Source organism: Zootermopsis nevadensis, unplaced genomic scaffold, assembly GCF_977971745.1.
Source record: "Zootermopsis nevadensis isolate Lab colony 2312 unplaced genomic scaffold, Znev_1.0 Znev_ptg000082l, whole genome shotgun sequence".
NCBI lineage: Eukaryota > Metazoa > Arthropoda > Insecta > Blattodea > Termopsidae > Zootermopsis > Zootermopsis nevadensis.
This window is the reverse complement of record NW_028259213.1, coordinates 495,078-508,759: the sequence shown is the minus strand read 5'-3', so window position 1 is coordinate 508,759 and position 13,682 is coordinate 495,078. Positions and strand designations below refer to the sequence as shown.

At 37.5% G+C, this 13,682-nt stretch overlaps 2 protein-coding genes across 21 annotated transcripts in view; both read left to right on the top strand.

Annotated features, from left to right (window-relative positions):
- The window catches only part of LOC147870961 (immunoglobulin superfamily member 22-like), a 95,396-nt gene extending 85,281 nt beyond the window's left edge, over nt 1–10,115 (top strand). The window contains exon 10 of the mRNA XM_087341570.1: nt 9,754–10,115. The gene's annotated coding sequence lies outside the window, so the exon portion shown is untranslated. The remainder of the gene's footprint in view (nt 1–9,753) is intronic.
- Nucleotides 1–13,682, top strand: part of LOC110827052 (uncharacterized) — a 158,418-nt gene that overhangs the window by 2,274 nt on the left and 142,462 nt on the right. The window lies entirely within an intron of this gene.

The following is a 13,682-nucleotide window of genomic DNA, read 5'->3' as shown; positions in this document are numbered from 1 at the left end:
CTGTCGGGGTACTTTAGTGTGCAGATTTAACGACTATAGGTATCTTACAAAGTCAGAAGGTGTTTAGATCTGAGAGGCTTGGAGGAGTACAAATACCGCTAATAGACGGGGATTCAGCTATACCACATCTCAAGAAAACTGCGTTACAGGGATTGTTAATAGAGTAGAACTGTGATTACAGGACGTCGACCGACGATACAATATCATAAACATTGTCTTGGTGTTAGTGATCTGTTAAGTTGTAATGGAATCTTAAGAGTGTCTTGCTACGCCACAGCCTTGGAAGGAGGCCTATAAGACGATGTAAACAATAGTGGAACCAGTTTTAGGGAACATCTAAACCTGTTCCTTCCTATAGTGATTACGTAAGGGCTTAATAACCTGACTATACACTCTGAGTTGTATGGCTGAGGCACGTCAGATCGTATACCGCTTCTGAGTTCGAATCTTGCTCAGGGCAAGGACGTTTGATCGTGTCTTGTTGTTTAAGAAGACTTGACGAAAATCTGATTCTCCACCACACACGCCAAGTCATGTTGTATTTCTTAATACGTATTTAAAGCAATTACTTCACAGTAAAATGATTTAGAGGTACGAGATTTATCTGCAGTTTAAAATGAGTGTTCTCCCTCTTTTGTGATATTTGGTGGAAAAGTTGGTATAGAATTAAATGAAATTTAAAACAGGGGACATAGGTTTCTATCATCTTGGTAATATATTACGGACTGATTGACCTGAGTTCAAGCATCGACAGGAATGTTGTCAAATTTTCTTTTCGGCAAATTGCCCTTATTAAATGCGGGCTCACACGTGACCTATTTTCTAAAGAAATATGGCGCCCGGTTTGAGTTCGGTATTACTTGGAGGCTTTTGTCTCCAAACATGATACAGTTTGTGAAGACTTGGAAGAACATTTCAGGAATATTTATCAGATGTATAAGACTATATGTTTAACCCAGCTCTGACGTTTTTGATTTGTATTGCATATGTAACCGGTTTGTGTCGGAGTGTAACATCCGACCAATTACTCTGACTAAGGTTTTGTGTAGAATTCCTTGGTTCGAACAAACGAAAACTGGGATATTTCATTTATAACAGTTATTAGCACGTATTTTTAAATCAGTTAACCGTCCATTATCAATTGTAATCGTTGCATTCAAAGCCTCTGGATGTTCTGAAGTCAGTAAATCGTCGTTGAAGAGTCAGTCGTAATTCAGGACATTTTTTTGTCAACAAGTTTAGGGAGAGTTACTTTATGAACGTTACAGACAGTCTTTTACCCAGAGTCTTAATACCTCTTGGATTTTGACAATAGAAAACACATGTGACACAGTTAATAACGTGTAGTTAAATTACTTAGAAACTCTTCAAAGAAACATTTTATATTTGTGCTTAGCAAGTCATAGCCAAGAATATCCCAAAATGTTTTACGTGTATGTGTGAAGTAGGCTAACATTGTTCAGCCTTATCATTTCTGAATGTATTTATAGCAAACAGAAAGAGAGACTGGTAAAATCTAAATATTACCACTTGAAGCGAAAATGTGGTAATTATGCCATGATGTTGATGAGTAATTTAAGGAAAATAACGTGTTTCTGTGCTTTTAATGTAACGTAAAATGAATAAAATGGCGTATACGGGGTGCAGTTTTAGGTTCCGTAATTAAATACAAGTGATTATCTAATACAGATTTAAAGACTGTAAGATGTTTACAAATTTGTTTGTGAAGTGGAAGAATTTGGTAGGCGCATTTAAAATACGAAATGCCGATTTTCTCAGGATTTTACTGTTTATTCGGTAGACCGATTAGACGTCGGCTTCTCACCGAGACGACTCGGGTTCATTCCCGGGTGACGTCAAATGAGATTCGTGGTGGAGGAATTGGCAATGTAGCTGACGTTTCTCAGAGGTCTTGCTTATCATCGTTCGGCCACTGATTCATTCCCATCTGTCATGGCCCCGTGAGTTGGGCGGTAGCCTTGGCCAAGCAGCGCATTTTCATAACGTCTGTCCTAAGATAAGGGCTTCATCTGTGAACCGACTCGTGGCTGGCCTCGGAGTGAAGTTAGGTAGTTCTGTTATTTTTGTTCGTCTCCTATTCGATGAGCTGTGGTGGCAGTTTTCTGGGAAAAATGGGACCGGAACTGACTACAAGTCTCGATCGACCCACGGAATATTACTTTCACGTTTATATATTCCTTTATATTATGGTGCTTAGACGCAGGTGTAAATATAGCTAAGCTAATGACTGTTTCAGCTACTGAATTCTGATAGAAAATGCAGGCATAACATAGTTTCTCATCCTATATTTGTGTTAATTTCCATACTGGATATTGCAACGTTTCAATAATTGTCTTTTGTAAATTAATTTATGTTTGGTTGATAGGGGCAAAGCTGTAGATTACACAGAAGTGAGACCTATTTAGAGAGGAACTTTGGTTCATCGGACTCACCCAGAAATCTTTGTTGTCGTGGGTACAGTGGCACCTTTTTTATATGACACATGGTAGGAATGAGAAATGCTTACAAAATTTTAGTCAGTAAATCCGAAGGGATGAGATTACATAGGAGAAGAACATGTTAATGTGAGTATAAAATTAACATTTGTCTTAAAGAAATAGTGCATTCAGAGTATAAAATGGATTTATGTGGTCCAGTAGCAGGCATTTATGAGCACCATAATGAACTCGTATATTCCATATTGTACTACAAATATATTGAGCGACTGTTACCTGCTACATGTAGTTAGTTGGGGATGATTTCAATGTGAACACTGTTGCATTGAAATCTTATTGAAATGTAAAGCATGAAGATGTAAGACGGTGATAATAGAAATTCAAATTTTGAAGTTAATGGAAAAATAAGCATCCCATGAAAATTATGTAAACATTTTTAGTCATAATTGTTTATAATACTGTGTTATATCTGTGATAAAATGGATCTCACGAATGAGTCATGCAATTTGGTTTAGCATGGTCTTGTTAAGGGAAAGGTATTTAACTAACTGAAATAATATTGGAGTTTATTCATTTAGGTTGGAATGGAATTAAATAATTAACGCAGCGACATAGTTTGTATCGGTTTTGTGTCTGACGCCAAATTTAATGAACTGTATTACCTTTCGTAGGCATAACGAATTAAAGTAGCACAAGGTCCCTATAATTTCGAAAAGTGTGTGAAAGTAGCATTGAACGATGCTGCTGTGAGATTTATGAAGATGGTGTTGTAATGAGCGGTTGGATTTGCCAAGAATGTGTCAGCCAGGATATCTTAATATATATGGTTTTCTACACAGTTGCATTGTTAAATATTTTCATTATCTCTTTGTAGACTACGAGATGACTGGAATTAGCAGCCTGTGTGTCCCACGCAATAAAATAACATAACTATGAATTTTGTATAGAAATTTTCAGTAACATTGCCACGATACTTTAGTACATCGTCAGATAAATCAGTCCCAGTTCACGATCTCTCATTAAATCGTAGGTACTGCTGGCTTTAATTACCCGGATTATATTTTCAGCTAATTGCATCATCGAAAAATTGTAGCTGTGATGTGGCGAGATTGTATCGATTAAATGCTGTACGTTATAAAAGCAAGCCGTTGGTACATAGGCACTTAGCTAAGCGGCAGGACAACGGGGAGTTACCTACTACCGCACCAGACACTACAATCAAAAACTCTTCTGGCAGATTGCTAGGAATATTTTTCCTTTATCGTGGGAGGACCTGTGATATGTTTCTTGTTTTTTCCCCCAATGGTTCCTTACGTTAGCAGGTGGCCTTTAGCAAGGGAAAATATATTGCAAAACTTGTAATATTTATACGGTCCCAATCAGAAAATCGATGTAATTAATTAAAGATCCAGCGTTGCTGAGCTGCTAAATGCTCACAACACCATAGAAATAGCGGTGCAAGGACGGATGACGCCCGCTATTTATTCCACTTATTTTTCTTTTTTCTTTTCCAGCTCTGATTATTTTATTTTTATTTTATTTAGTGTTCTGTCTGACGACAGGTCCATATGAACAGGATCCTTCCATCCTTTTCTCGGACTGGGACCTGTTCATATACGTTCTTGGCAGATGATCCAGAAGTGGTTTGCCATTGCCTTCTTCTGTGTGTGAATGGAGTAATTGTTGGGATGCCACGGAGGAAAACTCCGTGTTGCCTAGACCACGGCCATGCCCAACACAAGTTATAAATTCGGGCACCGCCGGGAATCGAACCCGAGACCCCAGGATTACAAGGCCAGCGTTCTAACCGCTAGACCACCGTGGGGGTCTCTGATTATAGTAAGATATAAAAAATTTAGAATATTTCAGTACTAGTTTATACTTCAAGAGCTAAAATATATCTAAATTAATGGTAACTTTTCCCAGTTTCTAAAACAAATCTTTTATCATAATACTATAATAATAATAATAATTTTATAATAATAATAATAATAATAATATTGATTAAAAATAAAATTTATTTTCGTATTTTATTCCGCACTCTCTGCCGCTAGGCCTACAGGGTGTGTTATGCATTATAGGAGTAACATCTGACTGCTTTGTATAATAATACGTCAAACTAATTACTAAAATAATTATTAACATGATTATAATTATTGTTGATGTTGCTTAATTGTTTGAAGTACCAGAAAGAGAAGCGTGTGTTGAAATAGTACCTACAGATGTCAGTTAGGTTTTTAATTTGTTTAATAATCAATCAAAACACAAAGCTCAAAATCTAACAATTGGCATAATAAACAGTGAACTGATTAACTTGACTCGAGTGATGACAAATCGGCAAACTAATCATAAATAATGAAAATGAGAAGATTTTTATTATTGTTATGTTAACTGATTAAATAAATGACATTTAATTCAAACTAGCATAGTTGCTTTTTAATTTGGTGGGTGATGCATAATGTCAAACCTTTCAAAGACACAGAGTATCAGTAACAAAAAAATGTCTAATATCATTTTCACTGCTCGGTATGATGTGTGGCTAGTGGCAGTGCAGAATATGTGGCTTTATGTTATATTACAAAAGCAGTTAAAAAACACTTGCAACCTATACTTATTAAATAGAAATGAAGGAAAGGAAAAACATGTTTTATTGTTTCAGAATAATTGAGTAGAAAAAAATCAGCCCATATTTAGACCCTAAGCGGTATTTAACCACGTGATTAAGTACAGTGAGGCATAGATCTACTGTCACATAGATGTGGTGCGTGTGATGATGTTAAGAATTTGTAGACTTTTTGGTTAATTATGTTTACAAAATTCCACTTACACAAAGGCAGAAATGAGATATCTGTCTGTGTTCGTAGTCTGTAATAAGTTTATTATCGATTTATCTCGTTCTGAGGATTTTAAATCGGATATATCTCACACTTTATAAACAGATGCCCAGTACTGGTGAAATAAGCTTGGGAAATTAATGTCTTTCTAATTACTGTCTGCGTTTTCTCATTCAGAACCACTTTCTGGTAGCTGTCTGTCAGTGCTCAAGAGCTACTATTTTTAATTTATCTAATTGTCTGTGCTGTATTATTCGTCAGGAATACGATCGACAAGTTCAGTTCTGATTATCAGCTACTACCAACGCTTGTCACATCACACTTTTGAAGGCGTGACAGATTTAGAATGACTGTAAAAGATTAATTGCGAAGTTTGACCGAGCGAAATGCCAATTTTACCTGCCTCTTACTAATTCAAGGGATACATTCAACACGTTGGCTCCCATGAGGGTCACGAGTGGATTGCATGAGCATGTTTTAGTACCGCGAAAGCCACCGGTGAGCCACAAGACAATAACGTTTATTAGATGCTGAAGCTTCATGGAGTGACTAATGTAATGTATTTCCAACGCCACAGCTAGCTGGGAGAGGAAAGATGCATGGGGTTTGCGAGCGTCACCTGAGTGTGACGCGGTTTATGCAGTAAGAGTTATGAATTTTTTACAATTTAAGGCTGAGGATCATTGGTGTTTCACAGTATGAAGTTTATGCCCGGAAGAAGTAGCTTTGTGTCCAACGTGTTAAAAAAGTGTCGTAATTTAAATTGTCTCTTGTGATGGTATGTGTTTAGTTGAATAGTTGTCTTGTCGTAGTTTAAATTAGACCAACGGTTCCAAATTGATAATATTATTACTTGTCATTCAAAGTACACGTCTGTGTAAAATTTGTGCAGAAATTTATATTTGTTCTCCTTTATGTGATTGTTTAAATATAATTGTATTTATCGAAGAAACATTTTTTTATAGTTTTGTATGAGATAGTCGCGATTTCTTCTTTATTATCTTTCTTATCTTTCTTTGCATCCTCCTTCCTTGAATTACTTACTTTACTGTTAAGGAATATATAATTATGCCTTGAAATACAGTAATAAATCGGCCTCGGTTGTTGTTTACCATTAATGAGCGATCAGGTTTAGGTTAATTAAAGTGTTGAATGAAATTGCTGATGTTTATTCTTCTTTGCGTAATGTTATAAAATCACCGTGCTTTAAGTTGCATCTATGTGTTCCTGTGAAAGGGTAAAGTAGTTTAGTGTGACAAGAGTAATGAAAGTGGAATTTTTTTCTATATAATACTGCAGTGAAAATAACACTGTAATTGGCAGTTGTGGTGTGTACCAGATCTTGTACATGTCAGCTGTAAAAGTTCATTATTCTTAGTTCATGTAACCCGGAATGTGTCATTTTGTCAGGTCTCATTTACCAATGTAATAATTCTGTTGCATAACATATTGGGTCTGATGTCCTGAAGGATGAATTATAACGACGTATAGCCCCACAATGGACCTAACCTAACCTCGCTACTACTATTCTTTCTAAAAGATGGAGAAATTCCTATCATTATCATGATTTAAGTCTATCATTTCTCCGTTCCACCGAAGCGAAATCCCTCAGATAAATCGACCATTTTCGTCCATTACCTGCAGTATTTCACTTGCTCACATACTGGCTACCGGTTTCGCAGAGAATCTGCTTCGGCTATAAACCAGAGCGGAGCTAGCTGGCTGATATCGAGTACAGGGAATTATAGGCTGTGGTCTTCGTTATTCAGAGTGCAGTATGTTGATACAGAGCTGTCTGTTGAAAGGCAGTTCGATTTGGAAGCACTCAACGTAATTTAATACTTCTGCTGTGACACCTAAGGTCTAGATAGTTTTGATAAACGTTGTGGTATTTTTAACGATGTACTAATCACAGTGTTCTTAGTATCAAGACGATTCGAAACATGAGTATTTCTAATTATAAGCATACTAAGTAACAGAAACGCCAATTTAGTTGTAAGAGTATAGAGGGCTATTTTCTTGAGGTGTGTCTGTTGCTGCACTTTATTGCTGAAACGTCTTCTAAAATAGAGCGGTGCGAGCGATATCCCGAAAATACCAAGGATAATGTAATGTTTGACGAGATATTTTCTCTGGATATCCGAAAGGTAGTGAATGATGGTCAAGGAAATTTAAACAGCTCTGTTAATATCAGTTAGAATGAAATAATGGCAGATGGAATGTAAGAGATAGGAGAACTGTAAAACAGCCAAATGCAGTTTCGTTGAAGAGGAATTGTGTAGGAATGTTCTAGTATCCAACCTGTTGAGCTGCGTACGCATGCCATTGTACCAACTATGTTGCCAATGTTGAATGTATGAACAGAGAGCTGAAACAGCCGAATGTGTACCAACGTTTAATTGAGGGATTCCAGTTCTTCCTATTTATACTACTCGTATTTTCCCTGTTTAACTGCCAGATGGCTAGCTCTCTGTGGAGAACATGAGTTGCAGTTGATAACAGTTGAAAGGTTTTGTTATAAATGAATGGCCGATGCGATGATTGTATCGAAATGTGACATAGTTCAACGCGTGAATCTTGTCCCCACATATTGGTCCACGAATCAGTACCAGACCTGAGGTTTATCATGTCGTTGTAAGAACTGAAGGTACATTTTTAGTTAAAATACTTTTATTTATTTAGAACTTCCGTTCACTAAAATGCCCTTGAATATCTTCAACTTATTTCTCCTTTTCGGAATGTAAACAATCATTCAATTGTCTTCCTTGTCTTAACCTAACCTCTGTGTATACATACATTAAACAGTTCAGATACATTACTTGTCACGAATTGCAGTATTTATTTTATTGGTCGTTATGAATATCGAGTGAAAAGTCGCGGAATATCGCTTCTGTTCTCAAATCACGTACAGGCCAGACATTAACGCGATTGTCCACAGTCCGGAAGGCTGTGAAAGTTGACGATCTCTAGTAAAGACGGCTGCGGCTTATTAAATATTAACTAATTCCTTGTAGATTAAATTTTATGTCCCAGTGGTTTATTCAAGACGGCATGAATTTTAACTCGCTCCAGATGTTCAGAATTTTGGACACGAAAATACTGTTCACTCATGTTTCAATTTTCCAAGACCTTTTTCCTATTAATACCTCTGTTGCCATTTGGATTGTGATCCTCTGTGTGGTTACTAGTATTCTGGTGGAACCTGCTATTTCCTTCTTTAGTATGGAGGTAGCAGATTCCTCAGAAACGAAACCATACACGTCTACACGGTATCTCATTCCAGAACATCACAGTCTTAACTTTCGACAACTGTGGAAACGTCGTACCTCTATCTTATTTACTTCTTGAGTTTATTACATTTCTGCATAGTTAATGTTTAAATTGAATGTAAAATATTTATGCACGATGTTTGCAGGAGAGAGTAGTGCGCTAATGGGACGGAGGGGAGAAGTATGTTCGACCTAGTTAAGAATTATCGATGTGAAAGTGCTTCATGCTTTCGAGTAGGATAGGTAGATCGTGAATAGCTAGTGGAAAATGGGGTGATTTAACCTTCGTTTTAGTCAACTGTACTTTTGGGCATTAAGGCGGCAGAAAAATGCTTTGCGTTACCCCTGTCAGGATAGCGGGACCCGGTGGGAATCGAATCGATACCACGAACCGTAACGTATTCCATATGTCGCATCTTAACAGTAACTACTTATCATGTTCTCACTTGGAAAGAAATGTTTCGATGCGAAGAAAATACCAATTCTAATTGAATTGTACATTACACCTACCGAACACGTTGTAGGAGTCATAACCATGTCCCACGGGAATCAATGACAGAACGTATTTCCTTCTTAACAATTGTAGTTAGAATTTATAAGTTGTACCGAATTTATAAATGTTAGCGGTATCCTTCGTTTAATGCGAAATGAAATTGCAGTTTAATAATCAAATGGTCATCAACTTCTGATATATCATAATATTCTCTTAAAAGAGTTAGTTTAAAAATTAGCGTAATAAATGAGAACTGCTATGTTAATGTTGAGGTTGTAGCTTATAACCGTTTATAAGATGCGTTGTTTATAGTTTTAAAAACGGTTACGTCAAAATCAGTTAACATGGAAAACATTTTCGTAAATGTATTGATTTTTCCCAGTCTGATTTATTTTCTTTACAACTTAGTGAAACATTCCCGTTAATTTCACTCTCACACATTCAAATTGTGAACATTTTTCGATCACTTGCATTATGCGTAGTGACGTAAATGTTTGCCGATACAAATAAATAATTTAATGTACGAGGTTCGTCCACAAAGTAAGTTTCCCTGGGGCCGTTTACAGAAACAAAACACAATTTCATGGAAATATTTATTGCAACAGATACAGCAAGTGTCCAGCTATTTTTCAACATATTCGCCACCGGAATTGAGACATTTGTCATACCGTGGGACCAACTTTTGAATACCTGTGTCGTAGAAGTCTGCCGCCTGGGATTGGAACCACTGTGTGACAACCATCTCCGCCTCTCTGTCATTCTCAAAACGCTGACGCTGACCGGACAGGAATTTCTTGAGGTGTAGGAAAAGATGGAAATCACTGGGAGCGAGGTCCGGGCTGTAGGGTGGATGATTAAACACCTCCCAGCTGAACTCCTGCAGGAGACTTGCTGTCCGTCGAGCCGTGTGCGGCCTAGCGTTATCACTGACCGCACTTCACAGTCGGCGGGAGCTGGAATAAGAACCTCCATCTTCAACAGCTGCAACGATGCTACTGTGAGAACGCGGGAAGTGCCGTTAGTGCATGCGCCATGCTACGTCATTGCTCTATCACGTACGCACAGTCGCTTCGCTCAATATAAGGTTTGCTAGCTGTGGGACGAGTGGGAAACTTACTTTGTGGATGCGCCTCGTATATGTGCTTGATTATCACATAAAATAGAGATGATCATTATTTCAGTTTAGTATTTATATATGTATTGCATCGGAAACAGATTTAAACAAAACTCGTAGCCCATTTGTGGCTTATAATAATATTAGATTCGCCCTTTTTGTAAAATTCAGAACGTATACAGAGTAAACTCTCAATCCGTCTACAACCTTTAATGTAGACGCCTAGTATTACATTTCATAAATATTAATTATTTCAGAGTTGAATTATGCTAGCGCGCATTTTACACACCGCCATAATTCTGGGGGCACACAAGAGAACGGCCATCAGAGGTGTATTCTCAAGTCGTATAAAGGTGAAGGGAGGAGTTATGTTGTTTTATTTAGGCACTACCTGGTATATTCGTTTAAAGCCGCAGAAATCTTTAGTCAGAATTTTGACACGCGCCTAGCTTCAAACCAGCTGCATCTCGAAATCAACACGAGAATTCAGAATTAAAATATACACACGCGCGAACGTGGCAGAAAGCCGAACAGCCTAAGTAAATGAGGCAACAGTCATAAAGTTTCGTCCATCTTTTTCTATGGGACTTGTAAGCTATGGTACATAACTTATGACAAGTTTCTAACCTGTTGGTAAGTAGTCAGGTGATATAGCTCATGTCCAGACAGGCTTATGCATATGCCTTTCGTCCGGTTTTCATATGACCTATATACCGCTACATCTCTGTAACATTTCTAGGTTGGGTTGGCGACGAATTGGAGACGTTAAAATGCTTCCGGAAAGCCCTTCTGTATTTATTGATATAATGGCACATTCTTTTACCTGCTTGCTCCAGACCTCAATTGCCGGTCGGAAGGTTAGGTTGTTTCTTTCCCATCTCTCGTTTCTAAAGCTTTAAAGTGTTGGTTGTAATTAATGTTTTATTAAAGATGGCGTCACTAATGCCTTGCCACGTCGACATCGATTCTTTAGGTCCGACATTGTCAGGGGATGTAGCGGAACTTGTGTATAACTTGTCTTATATCAACAATTAATTAGGTCCCGGAGAAGCTAAAAAAAACCATTCTATAAACGTTAACATGGATCTTACTTCAAGGGACTGAGTTGCTGTGTGTTTGTAAATCAAGGACCGAATTTTATTGCACAGTTTTCTATACAAGCAATGGCATGAGCGATTTGTCCACATTGGACTCTCCTCAGTGTAATTTTTGCTATTTGTCACATGAAGAATTTTTTGAGAAATTACAACAATCCGCTAAAAATTATGGGATACATCTTTTATTGAAGATTAAAATTAAACATTATTATGGTTTCTGTTCGTATTAAATCATTTAATTATCTCAGAACCCATCCGTTTCATCACCTGGAAAGCACTCCCGTAACCCTTTTTAATAGGGGGAGGGGCTGTTTGGGCTCCGGAACTAATTATTTGTGACCCTACCATAACCTCGATGTCTCAAAACTAAACATCAAACTGGAAAGATGTGTAATTAGTCACAATGTTACAAGCATTAGACACTGAGATAAAACATTAACACATTTCAAACACCGCTGTTGTTGCTGTTTCTTGTCAGGCAGTTACATAAAATATTAACATCATTCAAATCTTTAATAAGTTTATTTGTCAGATATTGCAGTACGTTGTAGTTATTTACAGAGATTTAGCAGCAGTAGATCTCGAAAATAGTTTCGCAGTCTAAATGGCTACTCGGCGAAGGCTATGTTTGTAAGACGGGACCAGGTGTTCGCGTGTGTGTGTGTCTGTTTGCCTGATGTACTCCGCAGAGAATGATTATTACTGTTACTACTCTCCTCTACTGCTGCTTCCACCTAGCTAATGAGGATCCATCATATCATTACCTGAGTAACATCTCCGTCACGACGCTATTATTTCACGAATAATTACTCAGCTGGCTCTGATGTTGCTTAGCTACTGATGGTTAATTTAAGTCCGATAAACAGTAAAAACCATGTTAACAGTGACGAATGAAATAATGACTTGGTATCCGTGTAGTAGTATAGTAGTAACTGCACGGATAAGTCTTTGTTGAGACGCTGATAGTCGTTCAGGTAGTCAAGAAATTCTCCATTTTTGTAGAAACCGAACGCCGATGGAAAATATTCGTAGCCAGTTGAATCCAGTTACCTCCCTACTGACCTGTTTTTCTGGGATCCTGTTTAATCTTCCCCTCCGATCCATTCCCAAGTCTTCAGAGTGCTCTCCTTCCTGTAATCTTTAATCGAACACCGTGTGTGCCTTCTCATTTTTCCTCTGTGCCACCCATCTCATCTGTTTGGTCATCCTAATAGTACCTGCGTTCGCTGATAAAGTTGAACGCCACTGTCACTTCTCGGTTCAGGCAGGAACTGTTATTTTTGATAAGACGATTTTATTGTTTTTGTGGAGTGAAACGTGACTCGTATCGGGAAAACCTTGTTGCACTTGGCAGTGAGCTATGCTGTTCCAGCAGCAATCCAGGAAGTGACAGTGCTTCTGTCCGTCTCGATGTACAACAGGAAATGTTACGGACAAAGTCAGCCTCTTTCGTTCCATTGGTCCGAGTACCAAAGAGGGAAATTATTAGTTGTAACATTTGGCAACTCAGAATAGAACGCACCTGTTTTGAAACATTGAAGGGGATTTTATAGGCTTATAAAATTCGTAATGTTACAGTTTAGATTTGGTTCGCTGTCTCGAAGTTTCCATGTCATTTGTGAATTAGCTCTGACGCATACGTATTAAAATATTCTCTACAATCCATTAAGTAAATGTTTTTAAGTGTTATAGGTATAGTCCTAAGATGATTTATCATAATCATCTTTGAATCTGACACGTAGATGTATGTGTCTTTGCATATGAAAGCAATTGGTTTTAGTGAGGTAGTGTAATTTATCCTTATATCTTATATCCGAAATACGCATCATTGGAGAAGGAATGAGTCATTGACCCCCGAAACGACGCAAGCCCATGCAATTATGCGTAAAATATCAACATGTCTCACTAGGTGTAGAACACAAAGTTAGAATTGTGAATCATGTGGGATTAGTACCTTGCAGTAGAATGTGTGTGTAATAATTGATGGGGCTATGGATAGTTGAAACATAATCTCGTAGTGCTAAAATACAGGTACGACCGGTTACTTCTGTCAGTGGATTTCTTTCCTTCGGGCCCTAATTTACAGCTTGGGTTCTTCTGTCCATATAACTTTCAAAATAAGAAAGCTTCATAAAATTATTGGGGTTATGATGCTATTAAACTATAATCAGTGGAACTATAAAAGGAGAAAATTGAAATTTGTCATTCTTCTTATTTAATGACGAAATCTTGTTATAAGAGTGAACCATGAACTTGAGTGGCTTTAATGCTTATTTAGTTTTACAACTCCTTTGTCTATATCGAAATTCATATGTAGGGTAGACTTCTTTTGTACGTCTTGTGAAGTCAAGAGAAAATAGATAACGGAATGTGAGAGAGAGATGAGAAATAAATACAGAATTTTAGTTGAAATGATTGA